Raw genomic sequence first — 11,659 nt, forward strand, 5'->3', positions numbered from 1 at the left:
ATGGATTAGAATCATGTGATTTGAATCATTTTCGATTTATGTGTATTTTTGTGAGAGAAAATACTGTAGCGAACCATGAACCATGATTCGAATCATGATACTTTAAGTGTGACAGAAATTCTTTGCATGGACACCTGTTATAAGTAAAATTAATATTCACTTCTCTTAATTAATTTCCTAAAATGTTAGAGCCTTTCGTCAAATACACGTTGGAAAAGAATAATTAGATATTCGTTTATATACTTTTTCTCTTAAGGGATCAAGATGGCCTCACTAGTCTATGCACGTTCTCATCAACAATCTTAGAAATATATATATATATATATATGGTTTAATATGTGTATATATATATATATGGGTGTGGTTTTATATATGTGTGTATATATAATATGTGTATGTATATGTATATATATGTCAAACATTGAAATGCACAAACCAGCAACATATCAGTATTAATATGCTTTTCTTTCTCTCTTCATAGGATATTTCTAGGTTCGCACCTTTACAGCCTTAATAAAAAAGGGTTTGTCCAATCAAATTAAGGACTATATCGAGGTTGATGAAAATAATATATATTTTTCTTTCTATTGGTGAGTTTCCGGATTTTCAAAGTTATGAAAGAGATGGAGGCGTGATGATACTAATAATTTTTTTTTTATAACAATAAACAAACAAATAAATAAATTAGAGATGATTTTCTTTTTATCAATTAATGTTGAATATATAATTATATTTTTTTGTGAAATGTGAATATGAATAGCTTGTTAGTTTACTAATTCATCACAAGAGCTTAAGCTATTAGGATGTGGGTCAACAATAGTTTTATACTTTAACACTCTCCCTCACGTGTGGGCTGAACAATGGACAATCGTGTGGGTAAATTAATTGAAAAGTTCAACACGTGATTATTTAAGCCCGAGATATATTAAAAACTCAACACATGATGACAATTTAAATGGAGATAAAGAGTGCAATTACGGGGGTTTCAACTCAAGACCTCATGCTCTGATATCATATTAGTTTAACAATCCATCCCAAAAGTTTAAACTATTAGAAGGTGGAACAACAATAATTTTATACTTTAATATAGCTAGTTACATTTTTAATTTAAATAGTGGGGTACCAATTTTCTTATGAAATGGGAACAAGTAGAATTAATTTTTTTCTTTGATAGCTACAAAACAGCTTTAGATAAAAAAATCCAAGGGAAAAGAAGGGAAAAAAAAAAAAGATGTTGATAACTCGCTCACGTCTCTTTGTTATAAGCCATGCAAGTCAGAGTTGTTGAAGTTAACTTTTCCAGCAAACCAATTGGCACTGAAATTGGAGAAAAAGCAACTAGTTCAACATCAACGTATATGGACACTTTTTGCAATATGATCCAATATTGTTCCATCAATCAGTGTAAAAAATATATCGCGTATATTAATGCACGAAAGTGTTTGGTTAATCGTTGTATTTTTTGTCTTTGGGGTTACTATTTGAACGCAATGAACTCAAATCATTGTTTGAACCTTTTCTATTGTCAATAATAAAACAAAAGTTATTTGGTTGTACTAGTAGAATCGGTCTTTTAAGAGTCATGCTTTATAATGCAGAATCATTCACAGTATATTATTATTTATGTCTTGTTCATTTCACCGATTCGAGTTTTGTTACAGTAAAAACTCTCAGAAACAGTCATATTTAACTCTTTTTTTGCTACAGTAAAAAACTATCGCATAAAATCACATCTCAAATCAAATTAAAAACTCGAATCAACGAACTAAACGAGTCCTTAATATAAACAATGAAGTTTCTCTGTTAGGATTAGAAAAAATGAACTCTTGTAATTTTTTATTTTCAACTGTCAGATTTGTATCAGAAACTGTCTATTCTGCATACTTTTTTAATTTAATATGATTTTGACAAGATCTAACTATCATAAATTGACTTCACCAGTAGGGAGGTCCTACCAAAAAAAGTCCCAAAAAATCAAAAAATTAAAGTCACAAAACTGGTCCTGTGGACAATGTTTTAATTCATTTTTTTTTTTAAAATAAAATTTTAGAGAAGGTCCCTTAACTCTACTAGGTTCCTATCTCTCTAGTTATTGAAAGGCCCCTTAAATTTAAAGACTTGATCAAACCAAATTTCAACTGAATTGTTAAAGACTTGATCGAAGATATTGTTGGAGAATGAGAAGAGGAAGACTTATCTTAGTAAGTACTTAATTTTTTTTTTTCTTTTACTACTAGTAAGTATTTAATTAATTTAAGGATTTTTAAAAAAAAAATTTATTACTAGCTAAAATAAAAGACACAGAATAATTCTAAATTTATGACCAATAGTAAATAGTTAAGCCTGTCAATTATATATTTACATGAAAGGCACTAAATTCACTCAAAACTTTGTATATATAGAAGTACGTACCCATTAAAGCATCCAATAAGTTAAAAATGTACCTCAACTAGTGTTACATTTAAACCAAGACTCGATATTTAAACACAAATATTGTAGTGTGCCATCGATTTTTTCCTTATAAATTTGGAGATTTTTAGGTACAGTTTCAAAAAATTGAGCTAAAATGATAGGTTTATATTTTCAGCCGTCAGATTTATATCAATAATAATTTATTATGTATATATATATTTTTTATTTTGATGTGATTTTAATCAGATGTAACAGTCATAAATTAACGTACTCTGTTTGTATGAGATCCTACCATCAGGGGCGGAAACATCCACAAATGAGGATGGACGGCCGCCTCACCTGAAGGTCTTTCTTTTCCTTTTAATTTGGTATATGAAATTTTATAAAGTGTATTTACCCATCTTATTTGTTCAGTCATGTCCCAACACTCTCTTATTAATTTTTCTGGCTCTCCTCCGACCTTCTGTACGTAGAAGGATCATATGAAATTTCATAAGCAAATATACCACACAAAAATGACGTCTTAAAAAAAAAAAAAGTTATAAACCACGCGGGCTTTCATTTTCAAGCCCCCAAAGGAACAATTACAAATGCAGAAGGAACTTTCTGAGAAAAAGAAAGGGCAATACCAAATTATTGATACTCTAGTGCACGTGTTGTTTGTTATAAGTAATGATTAGTAGGAAGGATCGAAAAGAGAAAGAAAAGAGAAGTAAAACACTCAAGTGAAGGAAGTAAGAGGATAAAAGAAGGATTTTCTTTCGTGTTGTTTAGTAGAAGAGAAAAAAAAAAGAAGAAGAAATGTTAAACTTTAGTGTACATTATTAGAATACCACTAGATAAATAAAAAGTTGATAAGTGATTAATTAGGATCAAAATAGTTATTTTTCATATCACATGTTTGTCAAATTTTTTCTTTTCTCTATTATTTCTTAAGTTTGAAGGATTAAAAAATGGTGGATGTCATGATAGATTTATATCTTCCTTCCATCACCAGTTCTTTTTTTCAAAATCCTTCCTCTATTCTGTACTCTTCCTTTTCCACTCTACCAAACACAGATTTACATATTTGCATGTCCTACTTTTCCTACTCAGATGTTGAAGTCTTTCCTCATGTATGCCGTTTTCTTAAAATTGCTTTTTCGGCATTGGAAAAGAAAAATTAGATCTATATTTATACTTTCTTCCCCTGAAAATACGATCAAGGGCGTGTCCTCACATCCAAGGTCACTATTAAAATCTATCAGAATCCTTTGTGGAATAAAGAGGGATCAATCTACTACGAGAAAACATTATAACAATAATCTCCAAAAATTCATATATGTCAGGCCTGATTATTTTCCGGGTTGAGAACTTGAGTTGAAAAGTAAATTCATGTACGAGAAAACATTATAACAATATATATTATATATATTAAATTTAAATCTTTATGTGAGAAAACACTGTAGTAAAAAATTTAAATTGTTAAATGAATGAGGAGGTCATATACAAAATTTCACCACCAATAAGTTGGTGTAACGATAAAGATATTTTCATTATTTTCTAGTTCTCCTCATAGGATGCTTTTAGGTTTGAACCATGATAGCTCCAATATAAAAGGTATTGTCTAGTAAAAAATCTATATGGCGTTAAACATATGGTGGTTTGCATGGAACCAATCCCATCGTTTTAGTTGAGTTAGATCATGCCCTTTCCGTTCATTTGAAGGCGCTAAGATTTGTTTTATAAGAGAGATAAGATGACACTAATGATTTTTTTTTTTTTTTTTGTAATTTAAAAACTACACGATGTCATTATTTCATAGCTTGTAAAAACAAAATGGAAAGAAATTATATAAGGGATAGAAAATAAGAATGATGAAAAAGAAAATAGTTTTTAGGGACAACGATCAATTATAACTACTTTTTAATAGAATGTGACCAAAAAAAGTATTTACATGTTGAGAAATGAGTTATAATTTTGAGATAAAAAGTGTCACCTCAATCCAATAAAGAGCTAATAAACATTTAGCCGGCCCCGTTCATTTCGCTGATTCGAGTTTAGAGTTCGAGTTTTGCTATAGTAAAAAGCTCTCACAAATAATCACATATAACTTTTTTGCTACAGTAATAAACTCTCACATAAAATCACATCTCAATTCAAATTAAAAACTCGAATTAACGAAATGAACGGGATCGTACCTCCTCTTTAACAAACGATTCGAGAATAAGTCCAATACCGCTAAGTACCCTTCCATGGGGTCCCCAAAAGTGTGAATCATATGATTCTTGTGAATTTATGCATAGGCCACCTAAATTATTGCTTAATCCAAGATAGTACCGCAACCTGCAAATCCGTACCAATAATATTAGCGGCTAAAATTGTTATTGTACCAGTTGCGTAATTAACTCTTCAAATAGGGGGGTCCAAAACCTATAGGCCTATATATATAGGCCAAATCTTGTCATTTTTTCTATCGGCATATGCCTAGATCTTGTTTGTCTCCTAAGAAAAGGAAAGGAAAAAAACAAGAGGAGAACAAGATTCTTCCACGTTCAAAACATTGTCTTAAGGACTCCGGTGCCTAACCAAATTGATTGCTGTGTTGACGGTGGGCCGAGGGGACAGCTGCCCCTAGAGGACTCATGGAAACTGCCATTAAAAAAAATATATACTAGGTTGATTTTTGTCATTTTCCAAAAAAATAAAAATATTTAATAAGAGCGTAAAATTTGATTAAAACCCATATGAATAGATTTATAAGGATTTATTTCGATTTTGAATTTAAGTAAACACATTAATAACATTTTGTAGTGACTTGGATTTCAATTGTCGGAATTTAGTTTTTTCTTTCATAGACTTTCCCACACACTTTGATTAGCGCACCAATAATGTGTTTACTTATGCGTAATCGAAATTTGTAAGGTGGACAAGGTTTGAAGAAGACAAAATTCAGAGTGAGGATAAAATTCAAATTTTGCAAACAAATCAAGGGTGAAATAGTAATTTCATATCACTATTAGGATTGAGAGTCATATTCCATTAAGGGCTCGAATGGTTGTTCAACTCTATTCCTCAATTCCAAGTTGGTGTAGGGCACACACAATGTCATTCTCATTCTAGGGCTTTTTAGCGAAGTGCCACAAAATTAAGACCTTATTTAGTTCAACAACTCAAATTGTTAATTTGGATTGAGTTGTGGTGATTTTAATTGTGATTCAAAATGTTGTTTAGATACATAAATAAATTGTAATTTAAACTGGGAATAAAATCTGAACTGCGTTTGGATAAAGTGTTGAAAACTGTCATTAGAATTTTGTAACAAATCTTATAAAATCTCATTGTAAATGAGGTTAAAACAATATGCAATATAGATGGGGATTTGTTCATCTCTTCAATATGAACATAAAAGAAAAAAAAAATCATCACAATTGGAGTTGAAATTAAAAAGTTATAAAAAATTTAAGCTTAAAGTTAAAGAGAGAGAAAAAACAAAAAATAATTCCTTTTGAATTGTTGTCAACAATTCAGATTGTCAATTTTAAGAAAATTCTAAAATCAACCATTTAAATCTTTATTAATGGTTTGACTGATCTCTTTTTATTTTTAAAATAAACACTAATTTAAACCTTTAAATACGATTCGAATTAAAGTGTTTGATTTAAATAGTTGAACCAAACAAGGGCTAAGAAATTTATACATATCTTTGTCATAAGAGAAAAACTTTTAAAGAGAATGTAACGCCAATACATTTAAAATGCCAAATACATCCCTGATACGGTCATACTAAGATACTACACTAGGAGGTATTTGTTGTATTAATTAAGGGGTTGTTCTTTTACAACAAAACTTAAAAAAAGTTTAAACTCAAGTTACAACTTTATTCAAGTTCACGTTTTTTTAAGTTCTAATTTTATTCAACTTTACTCAACTTTATTCAAGTTACAACTTTAACTCAAATTCAACTCAAAAACTATACTCAAATTACACTCTAAAAGAACAACCCCTAAGTTTCAATCAATTGTGATTGCCGAATGGTGACCGTTAATATCTTACCAAGATACTTTTTAGTCGTTAGCTGGAGCTTGAAATTTTTTTTAGTACGGTACTTTACGGTCGCCGATCGAAGGCCGTTAGTATTCTTATCTTATCATGATACTAAGGTTCCGTTTATTTCACCAATTTAATTTTAGAATTTGAGTTTTGTTACTGTAAAAAGCTTTAAGAAACAGTCACATCTAACTTTTTTACTACAGTAAAAAACTCTCAAATAAAGTCACATCTCAACTCAAATTAAAAACTCAAATTAACGAACTAAACGAACCTTTAGTTCCATAACTTAGCAGCCGTTGATCGTGTTATTGTCAGTTTTCTAACTCATTAAAAAAATAAAAAAATACACAAGGTCGCCAAAATATATATATTTCTTCAATAACATAAGAATAAAAAACACACACAAATTCAATCTAAAATGCCTAAAATCATGACAAAATATCCAATCTATGGTGGCTAACCTTATCGCTGATCTAGCAAGCATTAGCGGTGCTACAAGTAGGTCTCTCCATTGGAGTCAACATGTAGAGATGCAATAGCGGGCCGGCCCGGCCCATTCTCTTATAAAAGTTTGAATAGTTAATGGAAATATGAAAAACGATATTTTATTTACGATTATTTCATTAAAAACCTTTTCAAGGAAACCCCAGTGGGACAAAATCTTGGTAAGAAAAAAAGAGTACAATTAATATAATTATACATTAGATGTTTACAAAATTACTAAAAAGTAAGAAAAAACATAAAAAAAAATAAATATTGTTCATAATTACAATGTATTATTTTCAATGGAAGTATAAAAAATGTCCAAATTTTCAAAGTCATCAACAAATGAGAAGTTGGCCCATTGTGGGCCTATATGTGCCTTACACGGGCCGGCCCATTATGGGCCTAGACGGGCAGGCCCAACCCAGCTTGTCTCATTATTTTTCATGGGTTGTGTCGGGCCGGCCCATGGGCCGACATATGTTGGCCCAGCCCAGCCCACCAATATTTATTGATTGGACCGTGCATTGAACAGTGAAGGGTCGTGCCAGCTTGGCCTATCACTGTGTCAAGATGGGCCTGGGTCGGCCCACAGACCCCAACCCATTGTTGCATCTCTATCAACATGAGCTTTTTCTGGTTCAACGATTGGAGAGGAACTTATTTTATTTTATTTTTATCTTCTTTGGGTTGAATTGTTGCACTTGTGGGAGGAAGAGGAGAAAAATGGTTTTCAATAAGGGTGATAAAAAAACCCGACAATCCGACGAATCCGATTAACCCACCAAATTCAACCTATTTTAACAAGAATCTGACCAACCTGATTAAAAGATCAACCCAACCTGACTATTAATTGGATGAGTTTGGGTTGAGTTTTTCTTAATCCAAATTAAGCCGAATCCACCCAATCTATATGTTTATATAAATAAATAGTTTCCTACCTCATAATATATAGTTTTTATCTTATATTTTATATTATTTACTTGAGAATAACTTATATGATAATTTTGGAGTTTTATAAGGCTAATATTGTGATGAAAGTTAGCTTTCTTTTTATACATTTTTTATTTTGAGTTGAATGATTAGCTTCATTTATTTTTTTATTTTTTTATTATGTTCAACCCGATCAACCCACTTAAAGTTTAATTGAGTGGGTTGATTTTAAATTTTAAATTAATTAGATAAGTTATATTTAAATCAACCCATCAAAACTTAATTGAATGGGTTGAAAAATCTCAAAACATCATCCAATGCACCCGATGTTGTCCCCTACTTTTTAGACATCTTTTGTTTTTAAAATCACGGCATGCATTGCAAAATGCAAACTCGATCTGCATTGTAAAAATATGGGTTTATATACATAAGTGTCCATTTAGATGTAAAAATGTCTACTATTCTATTTATCTATAAAAGTGTCCATCGTCCTGTATAGAAAAATAATATTATCCTTATATAAAGAAAAAGGGCCAGAAAATAATGAAACACAAAAAAGGAAAATTTTGAAATTCAAATCTTAAATTGAAATCTGGAAATAACATTTAATGAAACGAATTATATTCAGTATATGGAAACTTTTTCAAACCAAAAATAATAAAAGCACCTAAAAACCGGTTGCAAAAACGACGATTACCCAATTTTCATTCCAGAAAATTTGAACGCCCTATCAATCATTGCCGTTCAAAATCTCTAAAAAATGCACCTATACGTCGGAAATTTATATTTTCTTTATCATGAATTCTTAAAAATCCCAATGATGAAAGTAATCTTGAATTACACTAAGAATGATAATAACAAAAACATGTCACGATTCCTTAAAAAAAAAAACAAAAAAAAAGGAGTCATTATAATTATTAACATAACACGCGTGAAAATAATATTTTCTTTATCATAAATTTTTAAAAATAATGGTAGTGAAAGTACTCTTTTAACTATTCTAAAAATGAAAAGAACAAAAACATACGAGGATTGATACCCGCAATATAACAATGGCATGTTTATCTACGCGTAATCAGAATGAGCATGAATCGGAGTGGGCAGGATTCAGAGTGAGGAATCAGAGTCATAATAAGCTGTTTACTTAGTGATAGGATTCGGAATCGGAGTCATTCTAAATCTTATTTATACGTTTACTTACACCCAGAATTAGAATAAAAAAGTGTAAAAGTATTAATATACCCTTTAAATCAATTTGATATTTTCAATTTAAAAAATATATTGTGTACTTATTATATTAAAATTAATCATAATTAAAATATTTAGTGTAATAATTGAGTTCTAAAATAATAAATATAAATTGTACAACTATTTAAAATATAAAAATAAATTTTAAAAAAATTTAAATAAAAATAAAAAATAGTGTTAAAAAATAAAATACATTATTAATTTATTAAAAAATAAAGTACATATTTATTATATTAAAGTTAACAATAATTATGCTAATATTATAATATTAGACAAATAAAATAATAAATATATGTTGCATTTATTATTTTTTTAATTTTAATTTGATTATAAGTAAAATAAGGGTATAATAGTAAATTGATATTCATATTAGGAATGAGAGTCTCAATCACAAGGGGGGCATGGGAATGCCAATCCCATTCCTCAATCCCAAATTTGAGTGAGACCCACCAATCTCACTCTCATTTCAGGATAAAAAAGAGCAAGTAAACATGAGATTAACTCTCATTCCCCACTTCCATTCTTCAATCCTGATAAGTAAACATGCCACAAATCTCAATGGCAGTAAGTTGTAGAAAACATATCATGTTTAAAATTAATATTTTCTTTATCATAAATTCTTAAGAATTATAATAATGAAAGTATTTTTTTGAACGACACTAACAATGAAAAGGACAATAACATATTAGGACTAACAAAAAAAAAAGGGTTAGGAATCATCATAAATATGAACATTCCATTCGTGAAATTAGGTTGCGTTTGGTATGAGTGTTTTAAAACTGGAACTATGATTCTGGTTCAAATTTTTATTTGTTTGTAAAAAGTAAAAAATGGTTCATGAAAACTAGTGTTTAGTTTAAATGGTTTTGGTTTATGTTTTAAATCATGATGTGATGTTTTAAATCAGAACCACCCAAAAAAATAAAACCACCTCCCCCTTGATTTTAGATGGTTCAAATCTCTAGTTCTGATTCCGGTTCCAGAACTATAGTTTGGACCCCAAATTCAAATCATAAATCATGGTTTTAATTCTAAAACTAAAACAACTCTGATTTGAACCATCATACCAAACGCAACTTAATATTTTATTTATCGTAAATTCCTAAAGATTATAGTAAAGAAAGTATTCTTGAACTACACTAACATAACGACGTAGAAAAACTAAAAAAATAAAATATTCGAACCTTAAAAAACAGAGAAATTGATTAATGTCTTGAACCAAACCAGGCTGTATAAGTATGACTAAAGAAACAAAAACGTTAATAAACCAAACGTTCATAATTCAACCTCAGCAGCAAATGTAAACCCAATGATATTCAAGAAAACAAAACAGAAAAGAAAGCAAGCAAACAAAGCAAATGTACTCAGCAACGACAAATGATTAAAAAAAAAAAGTAAAGGGAAAAACTTATAATTGAAAAACCATATCAAAATTACATTAATGTATTGATAACAGAAAATTAAACACCCTGAAAGTCAACCTTTTATGTAATCTGGGAGAAAATCTTAATATTATTTAGGGACAAAGAAAAAAATTATATAAAAACGTGCCCAGAATATTCTATGAGGGTAAATCTGAAATTAAAAAATGCCTATTAATCACGAGTGGATATTTTTGTAATATTGTATAATAGTAGATATTTTTAGATCGAGGCATTCCATAATAGACGTTTTATGTAATTACTTTTAAAAAGGTGTATTAAACGTAACTATCTCTTCGTTTTAAGATAAGAAGTAGATAATTAGTAAACATGAGACAGACACGATGACAAGTAAACATGATTTATAACTTTTCAAGTAAACATGAGAAATTATTAATCATGTAATTGAAATATATAAAAAAAAATTTATAATATTTTTTCAAATAGTAGAGATTAATTAACAACTATTACGCAATTATGTAGTATAAACTTGACAATTATTATGATGATAAATATGTAGTTATGTAGTATAAAATATGAAAATTTTTATAACAGTAATTATATTATTTTTAGAATACTCCAAAAAAAGTACTATATTCAACTTTAGTTTATAAATATTTGATGTAGCATAATTTTTACAGTCACAAATGAGCACATTAAGTCAAGAGAATTTTATGTTCTATGTCTTCAAAATATAATAGCTTTCCATTTATACCGTCTTTGTTGAGAAATAAGCCAGATTAAGAGAGTAATAAAAAAATTAGAGAAAAATATTGAATTTGCTTATAAAAATGCATGCGTCGATATTTTTTACTTTATTCTTGATTAATACCCTTTTATTAATATAGTTATTTGATTAAAATGATTATTAATCAATAATAAAAGATACAAATCATGACTAATACAATTTTAAAAGTTATTTATGAAGATTTCTCTAATAATAAATAGGCCAAAGTTTTAAAGCAGATAGTCAATAGGTCATTTAATTTTAAATCGGATTTATAACAATATCAAATGCCAAAAAATTCCTAATTAAATAAAACACATTTAACTTTTATTACCTACTTTCTCTCTCCAATCGAAACGTAACATCCGTTCTCCCTCCCTCTCTTTGAAGAAAACCGTTTGGA

The sequence above is a fragment of the Morus notabilis genome, unplaced genomic scaffold (assembly GCF_000414095.1).
Source record: "Morus notabilis unplaced genomic scaffold, ASM41409v2 Scaffold1225, whole genome shotgun sequence".
Lineage (NCBI taxonomy): Eukaryota > Viridiplantae > Streptophyta > Magnoliopsida > Rosales > Moraceae > Morus > Morus notabilis.